The sequence below is a fragment of the Chrysochloris asiatica genome, unplaced genomic scaffold, assembly GCF_000296735.1.
Source record: "Chrysochloris asiatica unplaced genomic scaffold, ChrAsi1.0 scaffold00009, whole genome shotgun sequence".
Lineage (NCBI taxonomy): Eukaryota > Metazoa > Chordata > Mammalia > Afrosoricida > Chrysochloridae > Chrysochloris > Chrysochloris asiatica.
In genome coordinates this window covers 17,452,486-17,463,934 of record NW_006408527.1, presented here as the reverse complement: position 1 = coordinate 17,463,934, position 11,449 = coordinate 17,452,486, and the positions used below count along the sequence as shown (strand labels likewise).

The 11,449-nt window shown below is 49.1% G+C and overlaps 1 pseudogene; it reads left to right on the top strand.

Moving 5' to 3' along the window:
* Window positions 1–2,015: 2,015 nt before the first annotated feature.
* LOC102842034 lies at window positions 2,016–10,188 on the top strand (annotated as a pseudogene).
* The last annotated feature ends 1,261 nt before the right edge of the window (window positions 10,189–11,449 follow it).

Here is an 11,449-nt window from a genome sequence, read left to right as displayed (position 1 = left end):
CTGTGTGGCCATTGCAATGGATTATCAAACCCAGAAGAAAGAAAAGGAAGAGTGTAGTGGGAAGGATGGCTGGTGTCGTGGTACCAGATCTGGTAACCTGATTGGAGAGTGGCCATAAGTCTGACCTCCGCCTCAGGGGTCAGTCTTGGGCTGATGTTGATTTGCATGCATTATCCCCCCTAAAGTAAGAAGTTAGCTTCTGATGCTATTATTGCTACCATGACCATCTTAGAACTTGGGCCTTGACCTTCAACATGTTGTTAGGTGTTGAGTCCATTTCAACTCATAGCAACTTCATGTGACCAAATAGAATTATCCCGTCGAGTTTTCTAGGTTGCAACTTTACTGCAGTAGACCATTAGGTCTTTCTGTTACAGAGATGCTGACTGCATTTGAACTGTTAACCTTTTGGTTAACAGCCAAGGGCTTAACTGTTGTGTTCAGAGCTCCTGAACCTTCATTTCCTAATACTTCAGGAGTGTGTTCTATGCCTGGCCAGTCTACGAATCTCTGCAGGGCAGAACTGGTACCTCATGCCTCTGGCACTTTTGTGGCACCCAGCCCTGTACCACCTGCACAGCAGGTGATCCATAAATACATCTTAGCTGATCTTTGGGACCCAGTTGTTCCTCCAGGGTAGCCAGGCTCCATGGGCATTCAGTCTGTCTGCACTGCTGAACTGACTGCCTGGCTAATGATTTCATCTGTGTGATGTTGGAGAAGGGGTGGTAGGAGATGGGTGGGCAGATTTGTCTTTCTAAAAGCCAAGTATACCAGTTTCCAAGTACCTGAGTACAAGGGCCAATGATGAGTATTGAGAGCTACTGCCCATTCATTAACTACCCCAAAGTCCCCTAAGTGCTCCTGAAACAGGGAGACGTGCTTTAGCCTAAGTAGAAAATGGAGTTTTCTTCTTAGGGTCCCACAAGAACACCTCTCCCCAGAAGAAAGGAGTTTGGCAAAGCCTGTTCTCAATCCAATCATCTCTTGAGGAACAGAAGACCTCACATTTGCTATCTTTCTCCCTACCCAGGGCCCAGCAGCAACCTCCATGCAAAACAAAAACCAAGTTCTTGCTTCTGAACCACAACATCTATACCCTCCTCAAATTTTCCACAAGGCTGTGCCAAGCGTGGCTGGGACAGTCAAGACAGGGGAGCAACCAGCGGCTGGAGTAGACTTACACAGGTCCCTTCTCACATTCCCATCATCAGCAGTCTTTATGAGGCTGGGTCCTCAGAGAGACCCAGTCCCCTCTCAATTATGTGCATGTAGCTCAGATCATGTGTGCATGACAATAAGGGAGCCACCCTGGCTTGCTCCCATCATTCTGTAAACTCTTTGAATCCAATGCTAAATCCTAAACTGTCTCCCCCACCCCCTTCCCATATTAGCTAATGCATCCTTCGGGAAAGCAGATTCAAATTTCAAATTATGGCAAACCAGACTGCGTTTGAAAGGGGTGAGAGTTTTTGTGGGGAAGAAAAACACCATAAACTTACAAATATATTTATCTCCACACCATATAGAAATCATTGGAGATTTTCTACTGCTTCAGACTTTCCCAGCCCCGCTAGCCTCCTGTCAAAGCAAACAGCTGTGATGGCTGAGCTGGGGGGAGGGAGGGAGGACAACTAAGGACCGGAAGGGTAGTTCTCAGGAATCCTATTCATCCTAAAGAGAGGAGCATGTAAGTGTAACTCCAATTCCCAGAAGCAAGCAAACCCAGGGTAAAGCGGAGTCTCACCACTAGTTTCCCTGAGTTCCCGCACCTCTACATCTACCCACCTCCCTATTTCCAATTCTCCAGCCCCTTGGAGCTATGGGCCAGGCTCTCAAGAGACCATCAGGGGCTTTTAAGTGAGCCCCCGGCTTTCATCCTATTAGTGAGTCCAGGAGTAATTACGACTTCATTAGCCAAATAGGTTCTCGGTTTAGAGACTCCTCCCCTCAAAACAAAATACACACCCACTTCCCTCCATCTGAAGTCTGTCCTCTGAGGCCTCTAGCGAACAATGCAGCGAGCTCCACGGAAACCCAGCAGGAAGGGGAAGAAGCCAGGATGGCTGGCCAATGAGGAAGGTCAGGAACCCCCCTGCCCTCCTTCAGGGCACATCTGTGCCTCCCCACCTCCCCCCAAGCGAATTTTGACAGGGAGAGGGATGGCACTCAGCAAATGAGGTACATGACCTCTTGCATCTGTCTGCAGCTCCTTGCCCCCTGGCCTGCTCAGCCTCCAAGTCAAGGGTTAACTGATGGGTAGTCTCCTCAGCTAGGAGGGCTCTCTGGGCCAACGCCCAGCTCCCAGATTCCCAGGGCCCTGTCCTACGTTTCAGCTGAGCAGTCCCAAGAACAAGAAAGTGATAGGTCTGAATGTCCATTCTCCCAGCATGTTTGGCCAAACAAGGACAAAGCTGTGCTCCAGGACCATCTGGTTGGGGGATCCTTTAGCCAGCCCCCCAGTCACCATACCAGAAATGCAAGTCCCAGGCACAGCTTCCCTTGGCCACCTGCCTGGTATTTCACATTTCCCTTTTTGAAAAGAGTTTTCTTTGAACCTAAATAAACACCACATTTCAATTAAAGCCATTCCCTCTTGGGAAATTTCTTATCCTCCTTCTCTTTTCCTCTTCTTTTAATAGACTTTAGGAGCATGGTGTCCAATCCCCTTAGCTTTCTGCAGGATCCAGCTAACTTTGATGTTGTTTGTTAGGTGCCATTCAGTTGATTTTCAACTCAGAGTGAACCCTCGTGACAGAGTCGAATTGCCATCTAGGGTTTCAGACTCCTTCCTTATTTACTCCCAGTAGTGCTGTATTGTCACCACCTCCACAGCCTCTCTCTGCAAGCCCTGGAAGGGAAGCACCCAGAGTAAGAGGTCACACCCCACCAGGACAAGGTGTGGGCTCCGGGTGGACCTTCAGGCACATGCCTTTTGTCTACATAGCTTCCAGAAAAGAGCTGCCTATTTCTTCTGAGGGCTTCGCAAACAACAGCTGGTGAATTCTCATTCCTGCTGAGGGCCCCTCTACTTGGATGCTCCACCGGCAAAATGCCATCTGCTGGAGCTGGACCCAGAGGCAGGGGGATAGATGAAATGACCTGCAGCCATTTATGAGACTCCAAGCAACAAGACAGCCTTGGCCTGTATCTGCCTCTAACCTGACCCTGTTCTGCCACTACCTTCCCTCCCCCAGCCCAAACCCACAACCAGGCCAGAGGCCAGGCAAGGGACCCCTGCTCCTTGCCCTTCAAGAGAAAGGAGTCCCTAGAGACCAGCCCAGCTGTACCCGCAGCGCCTCTGCCTGTGTTCCCTGAAAGTGACTGTCCTTTTGTTAATTCTGCAATTTCCCAAAGTGCCGGGAGCATCTCATGTGGCAGTCGTAGCATCTGTTCCTCTCACTCTCCAGAAGGTCGGGTGGGAGCGGTGCCAGCCCCTTCCTGAGGATCCCCCAGCCTCATACTCCTTCCTTCCGTCACAGTTTGGGCTCCCTGCTCACTCACCTGGCCTCCTGGGAGCACCTCCAGCTCCCTCTCAGCATCCCTGAACCTGGACGCCTTCCCTGTGTCCCTGGCTGGCAGGCACAACCTCAACACCCATCTCCTCTTCTGGGTCCAAGCTCACCTATCCAAGTGGATAGTTACCTAGCCTGTCCTTTGAGGGTCTGCAGGGAAAGAAGTTATCCCTGCCCAGGGCCCCCCTGAAAGTGTAGGAGCCACAGGGTGCCAAGAAGAGGGAAAGCATCAGGCTTGGTCCTTTCCAGTAGCCCCTTCCTTTATGCACACATAAAGACTTTAGGCTGCTCAATTCCAGGACAGTGGATGTTCTGGCTGCTCCCTTAACACAGAAAACCACTTGGGAGTCACCTGGCCCTGCCCTGAACTTCAACACAGCATTTCTCAACCTCAGTACTACTGATGCCACCACCTGTCTGTCAGGGGGATTTATATGTTGCTATGATGCTGAACATGTTTCAATGGAGCTTTCAAACTCAGATAGACTAGGAAGAAAGGCCTGGCAATCTACTTCCCAAATCTAGCTGATGAAAACCCTGTGGATCACAACAGTTCAATTTACAAACAGATCACAGGGACTACACAGGATCAGGCAGCATTTCACTCCATTGTTCATGAGATTGCCATGAGCCAGGAGCCAACTCAGCAGTAGTTAACCACCATTCTTAGTTGGGAGGGCTGCTCTGTGCATTCTAGAATGTTCACCAGCATCCCTGGTCTCTACTTACTAGATAACAATAACACACATACCCACCCATCCTGCTGGTTATGATTACCAAAAATGTCTCCCATTAAAATTTGTTGGTTCTGATGTCTGGTGATCCCATATGCTTCAGAATATAACAGTGCTCCACAGAGTTTTCTTGGCTATGATCTTATAGAAGCAGATTGCCAGACCTTTCTTCTGTGGTACCACTGGGGGTCAACCTTTAAGTTAGTAGCTGAGATGAGCCATTTGTACTACCCAGTAATCTAAAAACATTGCCCCTGACCTGAGAACCACTGAATTAAGGCAGAATTAAAAAAGCACAAAAACTTCAGGCACTCCCCCAGGTTTCTGATTCCTAGGCTCCAGGAAACAGAGGATGACTTACACTAGGGTGTGGCAAACATTTTCTGCACAAAGCAGGTAGTAAATACTTCAATGCCAGCAGACAGTCTCTGCTGTCACTATTCAATTGCTTGTATAACGTAAAAGGAGCCATCGATGGTATGTAGGTGAATGAACACAGCTGTGCTCCAATAAAGCTTTATTTATGAACACTGAAATTTGAATTGCTTATTTTCATGTGCCATGAAATAGTCATCTTTCTATTTTGTTCCCAATCATTTAAAAATATAGAAGATACCTTTAACATAAAGACCATACTCCTGCCTTAAAGGAACTCAGATATCAAGACTCTGAGATCCCTGTCAATCTGCTCCTATGAAATTCACAAATTCAAGCACCGACGGTGACACTGCCAGGGGAGTCCTGCTCAGGGGTGGAAGTGGGGGGATCCGTCACTCCAGTCCCCTTCGGCCCAATAACACCAGGTATTGTTTATAATGGGGCAACCCTACTCATGTCAACAGAACTAGATACGTAATTGTAGTACAAAATGAAAACGTCCTGGTTAAAATTGTATTAGAAATTTCAAGACAACAGCAGAGGAGCATTAAAATAAGCATGAGGCCCTTCTGAGCAGGAGACTCTGATGCACACCACACGGGCTGCATATCCATGAAACCGGCACGGACCTCAGCCTGCAGCCTCTGCCAAGCGGGGAACTGACCTGTTAGGTTGGTTCTCTATCCCTTATGAGAAGACAGGCTTTCTGGCTGCACTGCCCCATATGATGATGCTCTGCACAAGGACACCTATGGCATAAGTAATGAAGGGGGGCTTAAATCCAGCTCACAGTCCCCTTTTCCTGTGCATCCTGGTGCAATGTTGGCAGTGACCCTCTCTCCAGGGAAGAGAAGAAGCCAACTGTGCTTCAACACAGTCCTCTCTACCCCCAGATTGGAAAAGATGACCTACTCACCTATCCATTTAGCAAATAGGTATTGAACATCAGACACCATGCCAAGGGTGCAGAGACAGAAGGCACAGTAATAGAACACCCCATCCCATGAGTAAGAGGAATGCCTATGAAGCAATGCCTACAGAGAGAATGGGCGGGGGGAACGACGACAGATGAGGCTCCCTGGAAGGGTCAACTACTAGGCTATAAGTCCTGGTGTGGCACTGTAGGATAAGCACGAAGTCTGGTGGCTCAAACCTCCCAGCTGCTCCTTGGAAACCCTATACAGGGTCACTATGAGTCAGAACTGACTCCACGGAATTTAACAATAGGAGACAGATTTAACCAGAAGAAAAGATCACTATTCCAGACAAGGATTAGCACAGAGAGAGAATCAGAGTCAAGACCTTTCCAGAAAGGGCAAGTAGGTCAATATAGCTGGAGTGAACCAGGGAACCAGATGACAACAGGCCCAGTGTTCAGAGGAAGGAGCCTGCAGTTTAACCTGGGGGCAAGAGTTGCTGGAGGATTTTTAGCAAGAGAGTGACAGCGTTTGATTTGGACTTCTGCCGGTACACACTGGCTGCAGTCTGGAGTTTGAATGGGAGGGGGTGAGACTAGAAAGAGGAAGTCTGGCTAGGAAACATTGGCGATCTCAGGTGCAAACCAGTAAGGGTCAGCAGTGAGACTGAAGGAGGGAGGCTACGGGCCATGCCTGTGAGAGCCCTGTTGTTGTTGTTAAGTGCTGTGCAATCAGTTCTCACTCATATTGTTAAGTGTCATTGAGTTGGTTCCAATTCATAGTGACCCGGTATAGTGTTTCCACGGAGACACTAGTGGGTTTGAACGGCTGACCTTGTGGTTCAAACAGACCTTAAGATCCAGTGCATTATCTTGCAGTGCAATACCAGGACTCCTGTATAGGGTTTCTGAGGAGCAGAGGTCAAGTTTGAACTACGGAACTTGCAGTTCAAACCAACCTTGCAGTTCAGTGCATATCCTACAGTGCCACCCAGAACTCGTTGTTGTTGTTAAGTGCTGTTCAGTCGGTTCAGACTCATAGGGACCCTATGTAAGGCTTCCAAGGAGCAGTTTGTGGATTTGAACTGCTGACCTCATGGTTTGCAAGTGCTGATCCTACAGTGCCACACCAATACTCCTTATTGTTGTTGTGAAGCGCTGTTGAGTCAGTTCCGAACCATAACCCTGTATAGGGTTTTCAAGGAGCAGCTGGTGAGTTTGAACTGCCAACCTTGCAGTTCAAACAGCTTTGCAGTCTGGCGCATTAACCCACAGGACTCCACAAGGGGAGGTGGAATTGGCACAACTGAGTGGTGGGCTAGGTTTGGGGTGTAGGAAGAGCATGTATTCAGGGAGAGGAGTTAAGAAGCTTGGAAGGGTCTGGAAGGCGCATTCCTGGAAGCAAAGAGCCTGCAGGTGTGGCTGGTAGAGAGCGTGAAAAGGGCACTTCTGGTGCATGGTGGGAACAATAAAGACCAGGAACCAAGGGAAGACCTCTCCCCAACCAACCAGCAAAGCAGGTCTGCTCTCCAGGCCCAGGACCCCTTCCAGGTCCTTAAGACCTCTCCTCCAACCCACTTTCAAGCCTCCCTGCCTCCAAGTCTGTGTCTCTTCTACTTTATGCATTCCACCCTTTCAGTTGCTCCCAAAGAGGACTTTCTAAAGCGCATATCTCAGCCTGTGTCTTGCTTGCTCAGATCCCTCCAATAGTTCCCTGAAAGACTCATAGCGCTCTCAATAGACTGGCCCCAGACTGGCTTCTGCTAGTGCCTTCCTTGCAAACCTCAACCCCAGACAAGCCAAAGGATTCCTGTGCCAAGCTCATCCAGGCTGTTTCTTCTTCCTGAAACCACCTCCTTCTCACCTCCTCCCAGCCCATATCACAGACAGCTGCTCTACCTGGGAAACTCAGCATCTTCAAAACCCAATTAAAATGTCTCCCTTTAAGAGGAGTCCAGGTGCAGCTCTGTAGGATAAGCACTGGACCACAAGGTGGGTTTGAACCGCAAGGTCAACAGTTCAAATCCACCAACCCTTCTTTGGAAACCCTACCAACAGGGTTGCTATGAGTTGGAACTGAACAGCACTTAACAACAACAACAAAGTGGAATAAGTGATGTTAAATTGAAGGGATTGCAATCAATGAAATAAAATGTGTCTGAATTTTTTTAAATGTAAAACTGAGGTTCGGTTCTGTAAACCTTCACCCATTAAAAAGTTTAAAAAAAAAAAAAAAAAGGAAGGACAAAAATAACAATAAAGATATAAAGGCAATTAACAAAGAAATTGCCTGAGCCTCTCCAGGCTGAGGTAGGTAGCATATTTTGTGTACACATGAATTATTACACGTGTCATTGAGACGGCCCCAGTACAATAGACAGAAACACTGCGCAGTCCTCCTTCATCCCCATGATTGGATTATAGTATTTACTGAGCTATCCTGTGATTATTTTTAGTTTTCCCACATGGTATGTTCAGTACCCTCATCATTTAGCACATTACCTTTTACATGAGGTACTCAATATTTACTTGCTAAATGTATGAATGAATGGATGGATGGATGGATGGATGCAACCTTTCCTAACAATTCTTTGTTGTTGTTGTTGTTAAGTGCCTTCAAGTCGGTTCCGACCCATAGCGACCCTGTACAGGGTTTCCGAGGGTGTAAATCCTTACGGGAGTAGAAAGCCTCATTTTTCTCCCACGGAGCAGCTGGTAGTTTCGAACTACTGACCTTAAGGTTCGCAGCCCGATTCGTAACCAACTATACTCAATTGAGCACTCATTTTTTGTTGCTAGTACTGTGCTAGGAGCTTAAAGTTTCAAATCAAGTGAGGTTGTCAGTTGCAAGCAGCAGAAGCAGACTTCAACCACCTCACGCAGAAAAAATAATTAATCAGAAGACTCATATCAATATATTTGGGGTATGATTTTAGCTGTAACAAATTGTAATACAGAATATAAAGACAGAAAAGTTGGTGCGAGAAGACTGAGTATTTAGAGATATTGATGGCAGCTGCTTCCAAGTAACTGTATGTGAGAAGTCCTGGAACCCTGGAAGACTGGAGGTCCTGTCTGAGACTCAAGAGAGGCCTGCAGAATTTGGTCAGGGACTCCAGCGTCCAGCCCCCACCCCCACTTGCCTCTCCACTTGCATGATCCACAACTGCCTTTCAGTCACCCAAGACAGGATTAGTAAAGAAAACCCACAGACCCTCTGCCCTGCAGCCCAGCCCATTGCCAGGCTCCCAGCTGCTCCCTAAGACTGTTACCACAGGCCTCCTCCGGTGGGCATGTCGCCTGTCAAGAACAGAAATCTCCTTCTTCTCCCCTGAGCTTCTTCAAATAATCTCCTTGGACCCAAATGTGCTCCATTCTCGTCCTGGCTCTACCTGCACCTCTCTGCGACCTTGGCTCTCATTTCACCTCTCTAGGCTCAATCTCTCCCTCCTGACCCTACCCTACCCTCCCAGCCTCCCACCTCCCACATGGGCCAAATTGTTTCATAAAAAAAGAACTCAGGGTTCTTGGAGCTCTTTGGAGAGACCACATAAATGCAGGGCATTATTAGCATCATTCCTATTAAATATTAATAATGACATTAGCATTGTCTATTATAAGCCTGAAAAAAAGAAGCTCCGAGAGTCCTGGGTTGAAATGGCTAAGAGAATAATTAGGCCCCTCCGGGCTCCAGACCCTCCAGGTCCTCCAGCAAAATTAGGAAGGCAAATGCAGACAAGAGTGTTGCCATTTACCTCCCAGCAGTCCCTGCCCAGGGCAACCAGACTCCTCTGGGCCCTATACAAATCCTGAGCTCCCCAGGCCTGGAGTCTTTGCCACACCCCACACCCCCATGCCAGGAATGCTTTCCCCACCCCTTCTTTGTTGTTGTTTTGCTGCTCTTGTTGTTGTTGGGTGTGGCTGAGTGAATTTTAACTCAGCAACCCCATGTGACAGAGCAGAACAACCCCATAGGATTTTCTACGCTGTAATCTTTATGAGGGCAGAGCCAATGGGTGGATTTGAAGCACCAACCTTCCTGTTAGCATCCGAGCACTTAACCATTGTGCCACCAGGGCTCCTTTATATCTAAATCCAATTCAAGATGGACTCACCAAGGAAGCAGGCCCGTGCCCAAGCGTGTCTGAGATTCATGAGCAGCTAGTCACCTACGACGAGGAGGACCGCGGAGAAATGGACACCACCAACTACAACACGTCCATACTCAACTCAGCGCGCCTCGGCGCGCTCTCCTGACTCGCGGCCGACACTCTATTTGTGCGTCGCGTGCAGAAGCCGCCGCTGCGGCGCGGGCCCGGCATGCACTGCGCCCCCGGCGAGATGGCGGCCATGATCGAGGTAAAGAAGGACGAGGCAGACCACGACGGTGACGGGGCCCCTTACGACACGCTTCACATTTACGACTTCGAGGGCTCCGAGTCCATCGCCGAGTCACTCAGCTCCCTGGGCACCGCTTCATCTGACTCGGACATCGACTACGACTTCCTCAGTGACTGGGGGCCCCGGTTCAAGATGGCTGGTCGAGCTTTATAGCTCAGACCCCCGGGAGGGCTGCTGTATTAGGGGGCCTGGCCTTTCCGCCCTGAGGACCCAAACGGCTGCAGCTCAGGAAGAGTGGCACTGACGCCAAGTCCAATACCCCACCCTCATGAATTCTGCAAATCCAGGCCTCTAAAGTGTCCAGACATGTTTTGGGCCTCGATACCTCCTAAGTACTGGAAAAGTCAACTAGTGTTCAAATTGAGGTGGGAAATCCCCACAACCCCACCCTTCCTCTGGTTCCTCAAGGCTGCAGAGTAAAGGAGCTTGGACTCAACTGCAGTAAACCCCCACCCTGTGAGGTCAGTACAGTCTTGGTGCCTGTCTGGAAACAAAGGACTGGACAGCTTGACCTGGGGGCAAGACTTCGCTGTAACCCAGGTGCAGAAAGATTGGGACTGCCTATCACACCTGTTCCCAAAAGCCCCAGTCCTCGGCCACTCCTCCCAGGTCTGTCCAGAGGGAGGAAGTGATCACTTGGCAGCTCCTGATCTCCAGGCATGAGGTGACCTCGCTGGCTTGCCGCATGGTAACTGCTGTACTGAGCGTTGAACCTTCCAACTAAATTCAGGGCAATGGCTTGTTGAGCTTTGAAGCAACTGTGAATTTATCCTGGAGGGGACAGTGGAGACTAAGTGTGATGGATCACAGAGGGAGGATCATCTCCATGTGCAGCACTTAGGAGAGGATCAGGAATAACTGGGAGCCCATTCTAACCTTCATCGACACCCCTCCAGTTTGTCTGTGAGGCGGGCCAGATGTTCCTGGAGCAGATGACTTCCCCATCTCTGCCTGGCCCAGTCTCTGCCTTTCAGCAGACTATCTCTTCCTGTCCTTCCCTCCCATCTTCTGCTTTTTTTTCTCTCACAGCTCCTTTCCCTGCCTCCCTGCCTCTCTGCCTTTGATCCTTTGACTCCCTTGCTCTTTCTCTCTTCTTGACTCCTAATCTCTTGACTAAGGGGCGTCCAAGAAGTGGCCCACAGTAACTCTGGTCAGTGTTTTAACCCCACACGACTGCAGGACAAGCAATCTGCCTTTGCACCTTTTTGTTGCCACGTCTCAGGGAACCCCATCAGGCCCCACACACTTCAGAAAGCAAGGCTGGTGCCCTGTGCGAGCACTTCAGTCATCTGTATGCCACCTACTTTCAGCCTCGAATGGAACATCGCAGTGCAAATATAGCCTGGGAAAGTGGGATTGGTCAGCAGAGAGGAGTCTGGGAGGAAATGACCTCCCCAAGATTTCTGCTCTGGTCAGGCCCAATCCACTAGTCCCCTCACACTGCAGGGGAGCCTAGAGAACACTGGCTATTTTTTTAGCTAGTAACTAGGTTTTCATTATGGTAT